This window comes from Phyllobates terribilis, unplaced genomic scaffold, assembly GCF_046119375.1.
Source record: "Phyllobates terribilis strain yellow unplaced genomic scaffold, ASM4611937v1 Scaffold_3147__1_contigs__length_88426, whole genome shotgun sequence".
NCBI lineage: Eukaryota > Metazoa > Chordata > Amphibia > Anura > Dendrobatidae > Phyllobates > Phyllobates terribilis.
In genome coordinates this window covers 9,466-27,062 of record NW_027365901.1, presented here as the reverse complement: position 1 = coordinate 27,062, position 17,597 = coordinate 9,466, and the positions used below count along the sequence as shown (strand labels likewise).

At 51.8% G+C, this 17,597-nt stretch overlaps 1 pseudogene; it reads left to right on the top strand.

The window, feature by feature from the left end:
* Nucleotides 1-2,893: 2,893 nt before the first annotated feature.
* Nucleotides 2,894-16,103, top strand: LOC141247556 (microsomal glutathione S-transferase 1 pseudogene; annotated as a pseudogene).
* The last annotated feature ends 1,494 nt before the right edge of the window (nt 16,104-17,597 follow it).

Sequence of the window (17,597 nt, the reverse complement as noted above, 5' to 3'; positions counted from 1 at the left end):
GAGGATCAGGGTAGGTGTGGGCTAGAGGAGGACAGGGAGGGTCAGGGTAGGTGTGGGCTAGAAGAGGACAGGGAGGATCAGGGTAGGTGTGGGCTAGAGGAGGAGAGGGAGGATCAGGGTAGGTGTGGGCTAGAGGAGGACAGGGAGGGTCAGGGTAGGTGTGGGCTAGAGGAGGACAGGGAGGGTCAGGGTAGGTGTGGGCTAGAGGAGGACAGGGAGGGTCAGGGTAGGTGTGGGCTAGAGGAGGACAGGGAGGGTCAGGGTAGGTGTGGGCTAGAGGAGGACAGGGAGGGTCAGGGTAGGTGTGGGCTAGAGGAGGACAGGGAGGATCAGGGTAGGTGTGGGCTAGAGGAGGAGAGGGAGGATCAGGGTAGGTGTGGGCTAGAGGAGGAGAGGGAGGATCAGGGTAGGTGTGGGCTAGAGGAGGACAGGGAGGGTCAGGGTAGGTGTGGGCTAGAGGAGGACAGGGAGGATCAGGGTAGGTGTGGGCTAGAGGAGGACAGGGAGGATCAGGGTAGGTGTGGGCTAGAGGAGGACAGGGAGGGTCAGGGTAGGTGTGGGCTAGAGGAGGACAGGGAGGGTCAGGGTAGGTGTGGGCTAGAGGAGGACAGGGAGGGTCAGGGTAGGTGTGGGCTAGAGGAGGACAGGGAGGGTCAGGGTAGGTGTGGGCTAGAGGAGGACAGGGAGGATCAGGGTAGGTGTGGGCTAGAGGAGGAGAGGGAGGATCAGGGTAGGTGTGGGCTAGAGGAGGACAGGGAGGGTCAGGGTAGGTGTGGGCTAGAGGAGGAGAGGGAGGGTCAGGGTAGGTGTGGGCTAGAGGAGGAGAGGGAGGATCAGGGTAGGTGTGGGCTAGAGGAGGACAGGGAGGGTCAGGGTAGGTGTGGGCTAGAGGAGGACAGGGAGGGTCAGGGTAGGTGTGGGCTAGAGGAGGAGAGGGAGGATCAGGGTAGGTGTGGGCTAGAGGAGGACAGGGAAGGTCAGGGTAGGTGTGGGCTAGAGGAGGAGAGGGAGGATCAGGGTAGGTGTGGGCTAGAGGAGGAGAGGGAGGGTCAGGGTAGGTGTGGGCTAGAGGAGGACAGGGAGGGTCAGGGTAGGTGTGGGCTAGAGGAGGACAGGGAGAGTCAGGGTAGGTGTGGGCTAGAGGAGGACAGGGAGGATCAGGGTAGGTGTGGGCTAGAGGAGGACAGGGAGGATCAGGGTAGGTGTGGGCTAGAGGAGGACAGGGAGGATCAGGGTAGGTGTGGGCTAGAGGAGGAGAGGGAGGTTCAGGGTAGGTGTGGGCTAGAGGAGGACAGGGAGAGTCAGGGTAGGTGTGGGCTAGAGGAGGACAGGGAGGATCAGGGTAGATGTGGGCTAGAGGAGGACAGGGAGGGTCAGGGTAGGTGTGGGCTAGAGGAGGAGAGGGAGGATCAGGGTAGGTGTGGGCTAGAGGAGGACAGGGAGGGTCAGGGTAGGTGTGGGCTAGAGGAGGACAGGGAGGGTCAGGGTAGGTGTGGGCTGGAGGAGGAGAGGGAGGGTCAGGGTAGGTGTGGGCTAGAGGAGGACAGGGAGGATCAGGGTAGGTGTGGGCTAGAGGAGGACAGGGAGGATCAGGGAAGGTGTGGGCTAGAGGAGGACAGGGAGGGTCAGGGTAGGTGTGGGCTAGAGGAGGACAGGGAGGATCAGGGTAGGTGTGGGCTAGAGGAGGACAGGGAGGGTCAGGGTAGGTGTGGGCTAGAGGAGGACAGGGAGGGTCAGGGTAGGTGTGGGCTAGAGGAGGACAGGGAGGGTCAGGGTAGGTGTGGGCTAGAGGAGGACAGGGAGGATCAGGGTAGGTGTTGGCTAGAGGAGGAGAGGGAGGGTCAGGGTAGGTGTGGGCTAGAGGAGGACAGGGAGGATCAGGGTAGGTGTGGGCTAGAGGAGGACAGGGAGGATCAGGGTAGATGTGGGCTAGAGGAGGAGAGGGAGGATCAGGGTAGGTGTGGGCTAGAGGAGGAGAGGGAGGATCAGGGTAGGTGTGGGCTAGAGGAGGACAGGGAGGATCAGGGTAGGTGTGGGCTAGAGGAGGAGAGGGAGGATCAGGGTAGGTGTGGGCTAGAGGAGGACAGGGAGGGTCAGGGTAGGTGTGGGCTAGAGGAGGACAGGGAGGATCAGGGTAGGTGTGGGCTAGAGGAGGACAGGGAGGATCAGGGTAGGTGTGGGCTAGAGGAGGACAGGGAGGATCAGGGTAGGTGTGGGCTAGAGGAGGACAGGGAGGATCAGGGTAGGTGTGGGCTAGAGGAGGACAGGGAGGATCAGGGTAGGTGTGGGCTAGAGGAGGACAGGGAGGGTCAGGGTAGGTGTGGGCTAGAGGAGGACAGGGAGGATCAGGGTAGGTGTGGGCTAGAGGAGGAGAGGGAGGATCAGGGTAGGTGTGGGCTAGAGGAGGACAGGGAGGATCAGGGTAGGTGTGGGCTAGAGGAGGACAGGGAGGGTCAGGGTAGGTGTGGGCTAGAGGAGGACAGGGAGGATCAGGGTAGGTGTGGGCTAGAGGAGGAGAGGGAGGATCAGGGTAGGTGTGGGCTAGAGGAGGACAGGGAGGGTCAGGGTAGGTGTGGGCTAGAGGAGGAGAGGGAGGATCAGGGTAGGTGTGGGCTAGAGGAGGACAGGGAGGATCAGGGTAGGTGTGGGCTAGAGGAGGAGAGGGAGGATCAGGGTAGGTGTGGGCTAGAGGAGGACAGGGAGGGTCAGGGTAGGTGTGGGCTAGAGGAGGAGAGGGAGGATCAGGGTAGGTGTGGGCTAGAGGAGGACAGGGAGGGTCAGGGTAGGTGTGGGCTAGAGGAGGAGAGGGAGGGTCAGGGTAGGTGTGGGCTAGAGGAGGACAGGGAGGATCAGGGTAGGTGTGGGCTAGAGGAGGACAGGGAGGGTCAGGGTAGGTGTGGGCTAGAGGAGGACAGGGAGGATCAGGGTAGGTGTGGGCTAGAGGAGGACAGGGAGGATCAGGGTAGGTGTCATTCACACCAGTAGGAAGCAGTTTGTTCTCCAGTTCTGTCCCAGGACCCTCACAGCTCTCAGGTGGGATTCATTAGGTTTCAGCATCTGGTCTTCATCTTTTGTATTTGGACTCTGCTCTGCGGTTGGACTCTGTGGCTCTGCTGTACATGTTCTGCTCTGCATGTTCTGCTCTGCAGTTGGACTCTGCTCTCCATGCTCTGCTCTGCTGTCCATGTTCTGCTCTGCGGTTGGACTCTGCTCTGCTGTCCATGCTCCGCTCTCCGTGCTCTGCTCTCCATGCTTTGCTCTGCTGTCCATGCTCTGCTCTGCGGTTGGACTCTGCTCTGCTGTCCATGCTCTGCTCTCCATACTCTGCTGTTGGACTCTGCTCTCCATGCTCTGCTCTGCATGTTCTGCTCTGCGGTTGGACTCTGCTCTCCATGCTCTGCTCTGCTGTCCATGCTCTGCTGTCCATGCTCTGCTCTGCGGTTGGACTCTGCTCTCCATGCTCTGCTCTGCTGTCCATGCTCTGCTCTGCGGTTGGACTCTGCGGCTCTGCTCTCCATGCTCTGCTCTGCTTGTTCTGCTCTGCGGTTGGACTCTGCTCTGCTCTCCATGCTCTGCTCTGCGGTTGGACTCTGCTCTCCATGCTCTGCTCTGCATGTTCTGCTCTGCGGTTGGACTCTGCTCTGCTCTCCATGCTCTGCTCTGCAGTTGGATTCTGCTCTCCATGCTCTGCTCTGCATGTTCTGCTCTGCGGTTGGACTCTGCTCTGCTCTCCATGCTCTGCTCTGCGGTTGGACTCTGCTCTCCATGCTCTGCTCTGCATGTTCTGCTCTCCATGCTCTGCGTTTGGACTCTGCTCTCCATGCTCTGCTCTGCTGTCCATGTTCTGCTCTGCGGCTCTGCTCTGCATGTTCTGCTCTGCGGTTGGACTCTGCTCTGCTCTCCATGCTCTGCTCTCCATGCTCTGCTCTGCGGTTGGACTCTGCTCTCCATGCTCTGCTCTGCATGTTCTGCTCTGCAGGATCTGCTGTCCATGCTCTGCTCTGCGGTTGGACTCTGCTGTCCATGCTCTGCATGTTCTGCTCTGCAGGCTCTGCTGTCCATGCTCTTCTCTGCGGTTGGACTCTGCTCTCCATGCTCTGCTCTGCTGTCCAAGCTCTGCTGTCCATGCTCTGCTCTCCATGCTCTGCGGCTCTGCTGTACATGTTCTGCTCTGCAGCTCTGCTGTACATGTTCTGCTCTCCATGCTCTGCTCTCCATGCTCTGCTCTCCATGCTCTGCTCTCCATGTTCTGCTTTGCGGTTGGACTCTGCTCTGCTCTCCATGCTCTGCTGGCCATGCTCTGCTCTGCGGTTGGACTCTGCGGCTCTGCTGTCCATGCTCTGCTCTGCATGTTCTGCTCTGCGGTTAGACTCTGCTCTCCATGCTCTGCTCTGCAGGCTCTGCTGTCCATGCTCTGCTCTGCGGTTGGACTCTGCTCTGCATGTTCTGCTCTGCATGTTCTGCTCTGCGGCTCTGCTCTCCATGCTCTGCTCTGCTCTCCATGCTCTGCTCTGCATGTTCTGCTCTTTGTTTGGACTCTGCTGTCCATGCTCTGCTCTGCTGTCCAAGTTCTGCTCTGCAGGCTCTGCTCTGCTGTCCATGTTCTGCTCTGCAGGCTCTGCTGTCCATGCTCTGCTCTGCTGTCCATGTTCTGCTCTGCAGGCTCTGCTGTCCATGTTCTGCTCTGCAGGCTCTGCTGTCCATGTTCTGCTCTGCAGGCTCTGCTGTCCATGTTCTGCTCTGCATGTTCTGCTCTGCATGTTCTGCTCTGCAGGCTCTGCTCAGCATGTTCTGCTCTTCAGACTCTGCTGTCCATGCTCTGCTCTGCTGTCCATGTTCTGCTCTGCAGGCTCTGCTGTCCATGTTCTGCTCTGCAGGCTCTGCTCAGCATGTTCTGCTCTTCAGGCTCTGCTGTCCATGTTCTGCTCTGCATGCTCTGCTCTGCATGTTCTGCTCTGCAGGCTCTGCTCAGCATGTTCTGCTCTTCAGGCTCTGCTGTCCATGCTCTGCTCTGCAGGCTCTGCTCAGCATGTTCTGCTCTGCAGGCTCTGCTCAGCATGTTCTGCTCTGCAGGCTCTGCTCAGCATGTTCTGCTCTGCAGGCTCTGCTCAGCATGTTCTGCTCTTCAGGCTCTGCTGTCCATGTTCTGCTCTGCAGGCTCTGCTCTGCATGTAATGCTCTGCAGGCTCTGCTGTCCATGCTCTGCTCTGCAGGCTCTGCTCTGCTGTTTATGTTCTGCTCTTCAGGCTCTGCTGTCCATGCTCTGCTCTGCTGTCCATGCTCTGCTCTGCAGGCTCTGCTGTCCATGTTCTGCTCTGCAGGCTCTGCTGTCCATGCTCTGCTCTTCAGGCTCTGCTGTCCATGCTCTGCTCTGCTGTCCATGTTCTGCTCTGCAGGCTCTGCTGTCCATGTTCTGCTCTGCAGGCTCTGCTGTCCATGCTCTGCTCTGCTCTGCTGTCCATGCTCTGCTCTGCTGTCCATGCTCTGCTCTGCTGTCCATGTTCTGCTCTGCAGGCTCTGCTGTCCATGCTCTGCTCTGCTCTGCTGTCCATGTTCTGCTCTGCAGGCTCTGCTGTCCATGCTCTGCTCTGCAGGCTCTGCTCTGCATGTTCTGCTCTGCCCCCCTCCTTCATAGCTGACCTCTGTACAGCCAGCTGTGATCACATGACCAAAGTATCTGCTGAGTCACCACATCATGTACTGATCTCACAATACATCTCATCCTCCAGTCACCTCCAGAGCTGCACTCACTGTTCTGCTGTTACATCATGTCTCATCCTCCACTCACCTCCAGAGCTGCAGTCACTATTCTGCTGTTACATCATGTCTTATCCTCCAGTCACCTCCAGAGCTGCACTCACTATTCTGCTGTTACATCATGTCTTATCCTCCAGTCACCTCCAGAGCTGCACTCACTATTCTGCTGTTACATCATGTCTTATCCTCCGGTCACCTCCAGAGCTGCAGTCACTATTCTGCTGTTACATCATGTCTTATCCTCCAGTCACCTCCAGAGCTGCAGTCACTATTCTGCTGTTACATCGTGTCTTATCCTCCAGTCACCTCCAGAGCTGCAGTCACTATTCTGCTGTTACATCATGTCTTATCCCCCAGTCACCTCCAGAGCTGCAGTCACTATTCTGCTGTTACATCGTGTCTTATCCTCCAGTCACCTCCAGAGCTGCAGTCACTATTCTGCTGTTACATCATGTCTTATCCTCCAGTCACCTCCAGAGCAGCAATCACTCTTCTGCTGTTACATCATGTCTTATCCTCCAGTCACCTCCAGAGCAGCAATCACTCTTCTGCTGTTACATCATGTCTTATCCTCCAGACACCTCCAGAGCTGCACTCACTGTTCTGCTGTTACATCATGTCTCATCCTCCACTCACCTCCAGAGCTGCAGTCACTATTCTGCTGTTACATCATGTCTTATCCTCCAGTCACCTCCAGAGCTGCACTCACTATTCTGCTGTTACATCATGTCTTATCCTCCAGTCACCTCCAGAGCTGCACTCACTATTCTGCTGTTACATCATGTCTTATCCTCCGGTCACCTCCAGAGCTGCAGTCACTATTCTGCTGTTACATCATGTCTTATCCTCCAGTCACCTCCAGAGCTGCAGTCACTATTCTGCTGTTACATCGTGTCTTATCCTCCAGTCACCTCCAGAGCTGCAGTCACTATTCTGCTGTTACATCATGTCTTATCCCCCAGTCACCTCCAGAGCTGCAGTCACTATTCTGCTGTTACATCGTGTCTTATCCTCCAGTCACCTCCAGAGCTGCAGTCACTATTCTGCTGTTACATCATGTCTTATCCTCCAGTCACCTCCAGAGCAGCAATCACTCTTCTGCTGTTACATCATGTCTTATCCTCCAGTCACCTCCAGAGCAGCAATCACTCTTCTGCTGTTACATCATGTCTTATCCTCCAGACACCTCCAGAGCTGCACTCACTATTCTGCTGCTACATCATGTCTTATCCTCCGGTCACCTCCAGAGCTGCAGTCACTATTCTGCTGTTACATCATGTCTTATCCTCCAGTAACCTCCAGAGCTGCACTGACTATTCTGCTGTTACATCGTGTCTTATCCTCCAGTCACCTCCAGAGCTGCAGTCACTATTCTGCTGTTATATCATGTCTTATCCTCCAGTCACCTCCAGAGCTGCAGTCACTATTCTGCTGTTACATGGTGTCTTATCCTCCAGTCACCTCCAGAGCTGCTCTCACTATTCTGCTGTTACATCATGTCTTATCCTCCAGTCACCTCCAGAGCTGCTGTCACTATTCTGCTGTTACATCGTGTCTTATCCTTCAGTCACCTCCAGAGCTGCAGTCACTATTCTGCTGTTACATCGTGTCTTATCCTCCAGTCACCTCCAGAGCTGCAGTCACTATTCTGCTGTTACATCATGTCTTATCCTTCAGTCACCTCCAGAGCTGCACTCACTATTCTGCTGTTACATCGTGTCTTATCCTCCAGTCACCTCCAGAGCTGCACTCACTATTCTGCTGTTACATCATGTCTTATCCTCCAGTCACTTCCCGAGCTGCAGTCACTATTCTGCTGTTACATCATGTCTTATCCTCCAGTCACCTCCAGAGCTGCACTCACTATTCTGCTGTTACATCATGTCTTATCCTCCAGTAACCTCCAGAGCTGCACTGACTATTCTGCTGTTACATCGTGTCTTATCCTCCAGTCACCTCCAGAGCTGCAGACACTATTCTGCTGTTACATCGTGTCTTATTCTCCAGTCACCTCCAGAGCTGCAGTCACTATTCTGCTGTTACATCGTGTCTTATCCTCCAGTCACCTCCAGAGCTGCAGTCACTATTCTGCTGTTACATGGTGTCTTAACCTCCAGTCACCTCCAGAGCTGCAGTCACTATTCTGCTGTTACATCATGTCTTATCCTCCAGTCACCTCCAGAGCTGCACTCACTATTCTGCTGTTACATCATGTCTTATCCTCCAGTAACCTCCAGAGCTGCAACCACTATTCTGCTGTTACATCGTGTCTTATCCTCCAGTCACTTCCCGAGCTGCAGTCACTATTCTGCTGTTACATCATGTCTTATCCTCCAGTAACCTCCAGAGCTGCACTGACTATTCTGCTGTTACATCGTGTCTTATCCTCCAGTCACCTCCAGAGCTGCTGTCACTATTCTGCTGTTACATCATGTCTTATCCTCCAGTCACCTCCAGAGCTGCACTCACTATTCTGCTGTTACATCATGTCTTATCTTTCAGTCACCTCCAGAGCTGCAGTCAATATTCTGCTGTTACATCGTGTCTTATCCTCCAGTCACCTCCAGAGCTGCAGTCACTATTCTGCTGTTACATCGTGTCTTATCCTCCAGTCACCTCCAGAGCTGCTGTCACTATTCTGCTGTTACATCATGTCTTATCCTCCAGTCACCTCCAGAGCTGCACTCACTATTCTGCTGTTACATCATGTCTTATCCTTCAGTCACCTCCAGAGCTGCAGTCAATATTCTGCTGTTACATCGTGTCTTATCCTCCAGTCACCTCCAGAGCTGCAGTCACTATTCTGCTGTTACATCGTGTCTTATCCTCCAGTCACCTCCAGAGCTGCAGTCACTATTCTGCTGTTACATGGTGTCTTATCCTCCAGTCACCTCCAGAGCTGCAGTCACTATTCTGCTGTTACATCATGTCTTATCCTCCAGTCACCTCCAGAGCTGCAGTCACTATTCTGCTGTTACATGGTGTCTTATCCTCCAGTCACCTCCAGAGCTGCAGTCACTATTCTGCTGTTACATCGTGTCTTATCCTCCAGTCACCTCCAGAGCTGCTGTCACTATTCTGCTGTTACATGGTGTCTTATCCTCCAGTCACCTCCAGAGCTGCAGTCACTATTCTGCTGGTACATCATGTCTTATCCTCCAGAGCTGCAGTCACTATTCTGCTGTTACATGGTGTCTTATCCTCCAGTCACCCCCAGAGCTGCACTCACTATTCTGCTGTTACATCATGTCTTATCCTCCAGTCACCCCCAGAGCTGCACTCACTATTCTGCTGTTACATCGTGTCTTATCCTCCAGTCACCTCCAGAGCTGCAGTCACTATTCTGCTGTTACATCATGTCTTATCCTCCAGTAACCTCCAGAGCTGCACTGACTATTCTGCTGTTACATCGTGTCTTATCCTCCAGTCACCTCCAGAGCTGCTGTCACTATTCTGCTGTTACATGGTGTCTTATCCTCCAGTCACCTCCAGAGCTGCACTCACTATTCTGCTGGTACATCATGTCTTATCCTCCAGTCACCTCCAGAGCTGCACTCACTATTCTGCTGTTACATCGTGTCTTATCCTCCAGTCACTTCCCGAGCTGCAGTCACTATTCTGCTGTTACATCGTGTCTTATCCTCCAGTCACCTCCAGAGCTGCAGTCACTATTCTGCTGGTACATCATGTCTTATCCTCCAGTCACCTCCAGAGCTGCAGTCACTATTCTGCTGGTACATCATGTCTTATCCTCCAGTCACCTCCAGAGCTGCACTCACTATTCTGCTGTTACATCATGTCTTATCCTCCAGTCACTTCCCGAGCTGCAGTCACTATTCTGCTGTTACATCATGTCTTATCCTCCAGTCACGTCCAGAGCTGCAGTCACTATTCTGCTGTTACACTGTGTCTTATCCTCCAGTCAACTCCAGAGCTGCAGTCACTATTCTGCTGTTACATGGTGTCTTATCCTCCAGTCACCTCCAGAGCTGCTCTCACTATTCTGCTGTTACATGGTGTCTTATCCTCCAGTCACCTCCAGAGCTGCTCTCACTATTCTGCTGTTACATCATGTCTTATCCTCCAGTCACCTCCAGAGCTGCTGTCACTATTCTGCTGTTACATCATGTCTTATCCTCCAGTCACCTCCAGAGCTGCACTCACTATTCTGCTGTTACATCATGTCTTATCCTTCAGTCACCTCCAGAGCTGCAGTCAATATTCTGCTGTTACATCGTGTCTTATCCTCCAGTCACCTCCAGAGCTGCAGTCACTATTCTGCTGTTACATCGTGTCTTATCCTCCAGTCACCTCCAGAGCTGCAGTCACTATTCTGCTGTTACATCATGTCTCATCCTCCACTCACCTCCAGAGCTGCAGTCACTATTCTGCTGTTACATCATGTCTTATCCTCCAGTCACCTCCAGAGCTGCACTCACTATTCTGCTGTTACATCATGTCTTATCCTCCAGTCACCTCCAGAGCTGCACTCACTATTCTGCTGTTACATCATGTCTTATCCTCCGGTCACCTCCAGAGCTGCAGTCACTATTCTGCTGTTACATCATGTCTTATCCTCCAGTCACCTCCAGAGCTGCAGTCACTATTCTGCTGTTACATCATGTCTTATCCCCCAGTCACCTCCAGAGCTGCAGTCACTATTCTGCTGTTACATCATGTCTTATCCTCCAGTCACCTCCAGAGCAGCAATCACTCTTCTGCTGTTACATCATGTCTTATCCTCCAGACACCTCCAGAGCTGCACTCACTATTCTGCTGCTACATCATGTCTTATCCTCCGGTCACCTCCAGAGCTGCAGTCACTATTCTGCTGTTACATCATGTCTTATCCTCCAGTAACCTCCAGAGCTGCACTGACTATTCTGCTGTTACATCGTGTCTTATCCTCCAGTCACCTCCAGAGCTGCTCTCACTATTCTGCTGTTACATCATGTCTTATCCTCCAGTCACCTCCAGAGCTGCTGTCACTATTCTGCTGTTACATCATGTCTTATCCTCCAGTCACCTCCAGAGCTGCTCTCACTATTCTGCTCTTACATCGTGTCTTATCCTCCAGTCACTTCCCGAGCTGCAGTCACTTTTCTGCTGTTACATCATGTCTTATCCTCCAGTCACCTCCAGAGCTGCTGTCACTATTCTGCTGTTACATCATGTCTTATCCTTCAGTCACCTCCAGAGCTGCAGTCACTATTCTGCTGTTACATCGTGTCTTATCCTCCAGTCACCTCCAGAGCTGCAGTCACTATTCTGCTGTTACATCATGTCTTATCCTTCAGTCACCTCCAGAGCTGCACTCACTATTCTGCTGTTACATCGTGTCTTATCCTCCAGTCACCTCCAGAGCTGCACTCACTATTCTGCTGTTACATCATGTCTTATCCTCCAGTCACTTCCCGAGCTGCAGTCACTATTCTGCTGTTACATCATGTCTTATCCTCCAGTAACCTCCAGAGCTGCACTGACTATTCTGCTGTTACATCGTGTCTTATCCTCCAGTCACCTCCAGAGCTGCAGACACTATTCTGCTGTTACATCGTGTCTTATTCTCCAGTCACCTCCAGAGCTGCAGTCACTATTCTGCTGTTACATCGTGTCTTATCCTCCAGTCACCTCCAGAGCTGCAGTCACTATTCTGCTGTTACATGGTGTCTTAACCTCCAGTCACCTCCAGAGCTGCAGTCACTATTCTGCTGTTACATCATGTCTTATCCTCCAGTCACCTCCAGAGCTGCACTCACTATTCTGCTGTTACATAATGTTTTATCCTCCAGTAACCTCCAGAGCTGCAACCACTATTCTGCTGTTACATCGTGTCTTATCCTCCAGTCACTTCCCGAGCTGCAGTCACTATTCTGCTGTTACATCATGTCTTATCCTCCAGTAACCTCCAGAGCTGCACTGACTATTCTGCTGTTACATCGTGTCTTATCCTCCAGTCACCTCCAGAGCTGCTGTCACTATTCTGCTGTTACATCATGTCTTATCCTCCAGTCACCTCCAGAGCTGCACTCACTATTCTGCTGTTACATCATGTCTTATCCTCCAGTAACCTCCAGAGCTGCACTGACTATTCTGCTGTTACATCGTGTCTTATCCTCCAGTCACCTCCAGAGCTGCAGTCACTATTCTGCTGTTACATCGTGTCTTATCCTCCAGTCACCTCCAGAGCTGCAGTCACTATTCTGCTGTTACATCATGTCTTATCCTCCAGTCACCTCCAGAGCTGCAGTCACTATTCTGCTGTTACATGGTGTCTTATCCTCCAGTCACCTCCAGAGCTGCAGTCACTATTCTGCTGTTACATCATGTCTTATCCTCCAGTCACCTCCAGAGCTGCAGTCACTATTCTGCTGTTACATGGTGTCTTATCCTCCAGTCACCTCCAGAGCTGCAGTCACTATTCTGCTGTTACATCGTGTCTTATCCTCCAGTCACCTCCAGAGCTGCTGTCACTATTCTGCTGTTACATGGTGTCTTATCCTCCAGTCACCTCCAGAGCTGCAGTCACTATTCTGCTGGTACATCATGTCTTATCCTCCAGAGCTGCAGTCACTATTCTGCTGTTACATCGTGTCTTATCCTCCAGTCACCTCCAGAGCTGCTGTCACTATTCTGCTGTTACATGGTGTCTTAACCTCCAGTCACCTCCAGAGCTGCAGTCACTATTCTGCTGTTACATCATGTCTTATCCTCCAGTCACCCCCAGAGCTGCAGTCACTATTCTGCTGTTACATCATGTCTTATCCTCCAGTCACCCCCAGAGCTGCACTCACTATTCTGCTGTTACATCGTGTCTTATCCTCCAGTCACCTCCAGAGCTGCAGTCACTATTCTGCTGTTACATCATGTCTTATCCTCCAGTAACCTCCAGAGCTGCACTGACTATTCTGCTGTTACATCGTGTCTTATCCTCCAGTCACCTCCAGAGCTGCTGTCACTATTCTGCTGTTACATGGTGTCTTATCCTCCAGTCACCTCCAGAGCTGCACTCACTATTCTGCTGGTACATCATGTCTTATCCTCCAGTCACCTCCAGAGCTGCACTGACTATTCTGCTGTTACATCGTGTCTTATCCTCCAGTCACCTCCAGAGCTGCAGTCACTATTCTGCTGTTACATGGTGTCTTTTCCTCCAGTCACCTCCAGAGCTGCAGTCACTATTCTGCTGGTACATCATGTCTTATCCTCCAGTCACCTCCAGAGCTGCAGTCACTATTCTGCTGGTACATCATGTCTTATCCTCCAGTCACCTCCAGAGCTGCACTCACTATTCTGCTGGTACATCATGTCTTATCCTCCAGTCACTTCCCGAGCTGCAGTCACTATTCTGCTGTTACATCATGTCTTATCCTCCAGTCACGTCCAGAGCTGCAGTCACTATTCTGCTGTTACACTGTGTCTTATCCTCCAGTCAACTCCAGAGCTGCAGTCACTATTCTGCTGTTACATGGTGTCTTATCCTCCAGTCACCTCCAGAGCTGCTCTCACTATTCTGCTGTTACATGGTGTCTTATCCTCCAGTCACCTCCAGAGCTGCTCTCACTATTCTGCTGTTACATCATGTCTTATCCTCCAGTCACCTCCAGAGCTGCTGTCACTATTCTGCTGTTACATCATGTCTTATCCTCCAGTCACCTCCAGAGCTGCACTCACTATTCTGCTGTTACATCATGTCTTATCCTTCAGTCACCTCCAGAGCTGCAGTCAATATTCTGCTGTTACATCGTGTCTTATCCTCCAGTCACCTCCAGAGCTGCAGTCACTATTCTGCTGTTACATCGTGTCTTATCCTCCAGTCACCTCCAGAGCTGCAGTCACTATTCTGCTGTTACATCATGTCTTATCCTCCAGTCACCTCCAGAGCTGCAGTCACTATTCTGCTGTTACATGGTGTCTTATCCTCCAGTCACCTCCAGAGCTGCAGTCACTATTCTGCTGTTACATCATGTCTTATCCTCCAGTCACCTCCAGAGCTGCAGTCACTATTCTGCTGTTACATCGTGTCTTATCCTCCAGTCACCTCCAGAGCTGCTGTCACTATTCTGCTGTTACATGGTGTCTTATCCTCCAGTCACCTCCAGAGCTGCAGTCACTATTCTGCTGGTACATCATGTCTTATCCTCCAGAGCTGCAGTCACTATTCTGCTGTTACATCGTGTCTTATCCTCCAGTCACCTCCAGAGCTGCTGTCACTATTCTGCTGTTACATGGTGTCTTAACCTCCAGTCACCTCCAGAGCTGCAGTCACTATTCTGCTGTTACATCATGTCTTATCCTCCAGTCACCCCCAGAGCTGCAGTCACTATTCTGCTGTTACATCATGTCTTATCCTCCAGTCACCCCCAGAGCTGCACTCACTATTCTGCTGTTACATCGTGTCTTATCCTCCAGTCACCTCCAGAGCTGCAGTCACTATTCTGCTGTTACATCATGTCTTATCCTCCAGTAACCTCCAGAGCTGCACTGACTATTCTGCTGTTACATCGTGTCTTATCCTCCAGTCACCTCCAGAGCTGCTGTCACTATTCTGCTGTTACATGGTGTCTTATCCTCCAGTCACCTCCAGAGCTGCACTCACTATTCTGCTGTTACATCATGTCTTATCCTCCAGTCACCTCCAGAGCTGCACTCACTATTCTGCTGTTACATCATGTCTTATCCCCCAGTCACCTCCAGAGCTGCAGTCACTATTCTGCTGTTACATCGTGTCTTATCCTCCAGTCACTTCCCGAGCTGCAGTCACTATTCTGCTGTTACATCGTGTCTTATCCTCCAGTCACCTCCAGAGCTGCAGTCACTATTCTGCTGTTACATGGTGTCTTTTCCTCCAGTCACCTCCAGAGCTGCAGTCACTATTCTGCTGGTACATCATGTCTTATCCTCCAGTCACCTCCAGAGCTGCAGTCACTATTCTGCTGGTACATCATGTCTTATCCTCCAGTCACCTCCAGAGCTGCACTCACTATTCTGCTGTTACATCATGTCTTATCCTCCAGTCACTTCCCGAGCTGCAGTCACTATTCTGCTGTTACATCATGTCTTATCCTCCAGTCACGTCCAGAGCTGCAGTCACTATTCTGCTGTTACACTGTGTCTTATCCTCCAGTCAACTCCAGAGCTGCAGTCACTATTCTGCTGTTACATGGTGTCTTATCCTCCAGTCACCTCCAGAGCTGCTCTCACTATTCTGCTGTTACATGGTGTCTTATCCTCCAGTCACCTCCAGAGCAGCAGCCACTATTCTGCTGTTACATCATGTCTTATCCTCCAGTCACCTCCAGAGCTGCAGTCACTATTCTGCTGTTACATCATGTCTTATCCTCCAGTCACCTCCAGAGCTGCAGTCACTATTCTACTGTTACATCATGTCTTATCCTCCAGTCACCTCCTGAGCTGCAGTCACTATTCTGCTGTTACACCATGTGTTATCCTCCAGTCACCTCCAGAGCTGCACTCACTATTCTGTTGTTACATGATGTCTTATCCTCCAGTAACCTCCAGAGCTGCAGTCACTATTCTGCTGTTACATCATGTCTTATCCTCCAGTCACCTCCAGAGCTGCAGTCACTATTCTGCTATTACATCGTGTCTTATCCTCCAGTCACCTCCAGAGCTGCACTCACTATTCTGCTGTTACATCGTGTCTTATCCTCCAGTCACCTCCAGAGCTGCAGTCACTATTCTGCTGTTACATCGTGTCTTATCCTCCAGTCACCTCCAGAGCTGCAGTCACTATTCTGCTGTTACATCGTGTCTTATCCTCCAATCACCTCCAGAGCTGCAGTCACTATTCTGAGGTTACATCATGTCTTATCCTCCAATCACCTCCAGAGCTGCAGCCACTATTCTGAGGTTACATCATGTCTTATCCTCCTGTCACCTCCGGAGCTGCATTCACTATTCTGCTGTTACATCTTGTCTTATACTCCAGATCAATGGCTGTTAACAGAGAGTAATAGATTGCATGCAGCTGTCATAGTCGCCTCCCCCACTGGGTCACACATAAAGCTGTGGATGGCTCCTCCCCCATTAGGGTTAGTTGTGTCCTGGGGTCCTTGCAGGAAGCTGCTGTGGGCTCCCGTCGTTCTTCCCTGGGGGCGGTGTGATTTGCTCATGCTCCCGGTCTTCTCTCCTGCAGGATGCTGCAGTTGGCAGATAGTGATGTTTTCCGGGCGTTCGCCACCTACGCCACCATTGTCCTTCTGAAAATGATGTTATTGAGTCTGGTGACCGCTTTCTACAGACTCACCCGTAAGGTAAAGCTCATCGCCCCTGACCGGACCACCACAGACACACCCCAAACCACTAGAGACCACCAAAGAGCAGTACAGACCACTGGAGACAGTACATTCCTCCACACACAGTATGATGTCCCCACAGTACATTCCTCCACACACAGTATGATGTCTCCACAGTACATTCCCCCCACACACAGTATGATGTCCCCACAGTACATTCCTCCACACACAGTATGATGTCCCCACAGTACATTCCCCACACACAGTATGATGTCCCCACAGTACATTCCTCCACACACAGTATGATGTCCTCACAGTACATTCCTCCACACACAGTATGATGTCTCCACAGTACATTCCCTCCACACACAGTATGATGTCTCCACAGTACATTCCCCCCACACACAGTATGATGTCTCCACAGTACATTCCCCCACACACAGTATGATGTCCCCACAGTACATTCCCCCACACACAGTATGATGTCCTCACAGTACATTCCTCCACACACAGTATGATGTCCTCACAGTACATTCCTCCACACACAGTGATGTCTCCACAGTACATTCCCCCCACACACAGTATGATGTCTCCACAGTACATTCCCCCACACACAGTATGATGTCCTCACAGTACATTCCTCCACACACAGTATGATGTCCTCACAGTACATTCCTCCACACACAGTATGATGTCTCCACAGTACATTCCCCCCACACACAGTATGATGTCCTCACAGTACATTCCCCCACACACAGTATGATGTCCTCACAGTACATTCCCCCACACACAGTATGATGTCCTCACAGTACATTCCTCCACACACAGTATGATGTCTCCACAGTACATTCCCTCCACACACAGTATGATGTCTCCACAGTACATTCCCCCCACACACAGTATGATGTCCTCACAGTACATTCCCCCACACACAGTATGATGTCCTCACAGTACATTCCTCCACACACAGTATGATGTCCTCACAGTACATTCCTCCACACACAGTATGATGTCTCCACAGTACATTCCCTCCACACACAGTATGATGTCTCCACAGTACATTCCCCCCACACACAGTATGATGTCCTCACAGTACATTCCCCCACACACAGTATGATGTCTCCACAGTACATTCCCTCCACACACAGTATGATGTCTCCACAGTACATTCCCTCCACACACAGTATGATGTCTCCACAGTACATTCCCTCCACACACAGTATGATGTCTCCACAGTACATCCCCCACACACAGTATGATGTATCCACAGTACATTCCCCCCACACAGTATGATGTCCTCACAGTACATCCCCCACACACAGTATGATGTCCTCACAGTACATTCCCCCCACACACAGTATGATGTCCCCACAGTACATTCCTCCACACACAGTATGATGTCCTCACAGTACATTCCTCCACACACAGTATGATGTCTCCACAGTACATTCCTCCACACACAGTATGATGTCTCCACAGTACATTCCCCCCACACACAGTATGATGTCCTCACAGTACATTCCTCCACACACAGTATGATGTCTCCACAGTACATTCCCCCCACACACAGTATGATGTCCT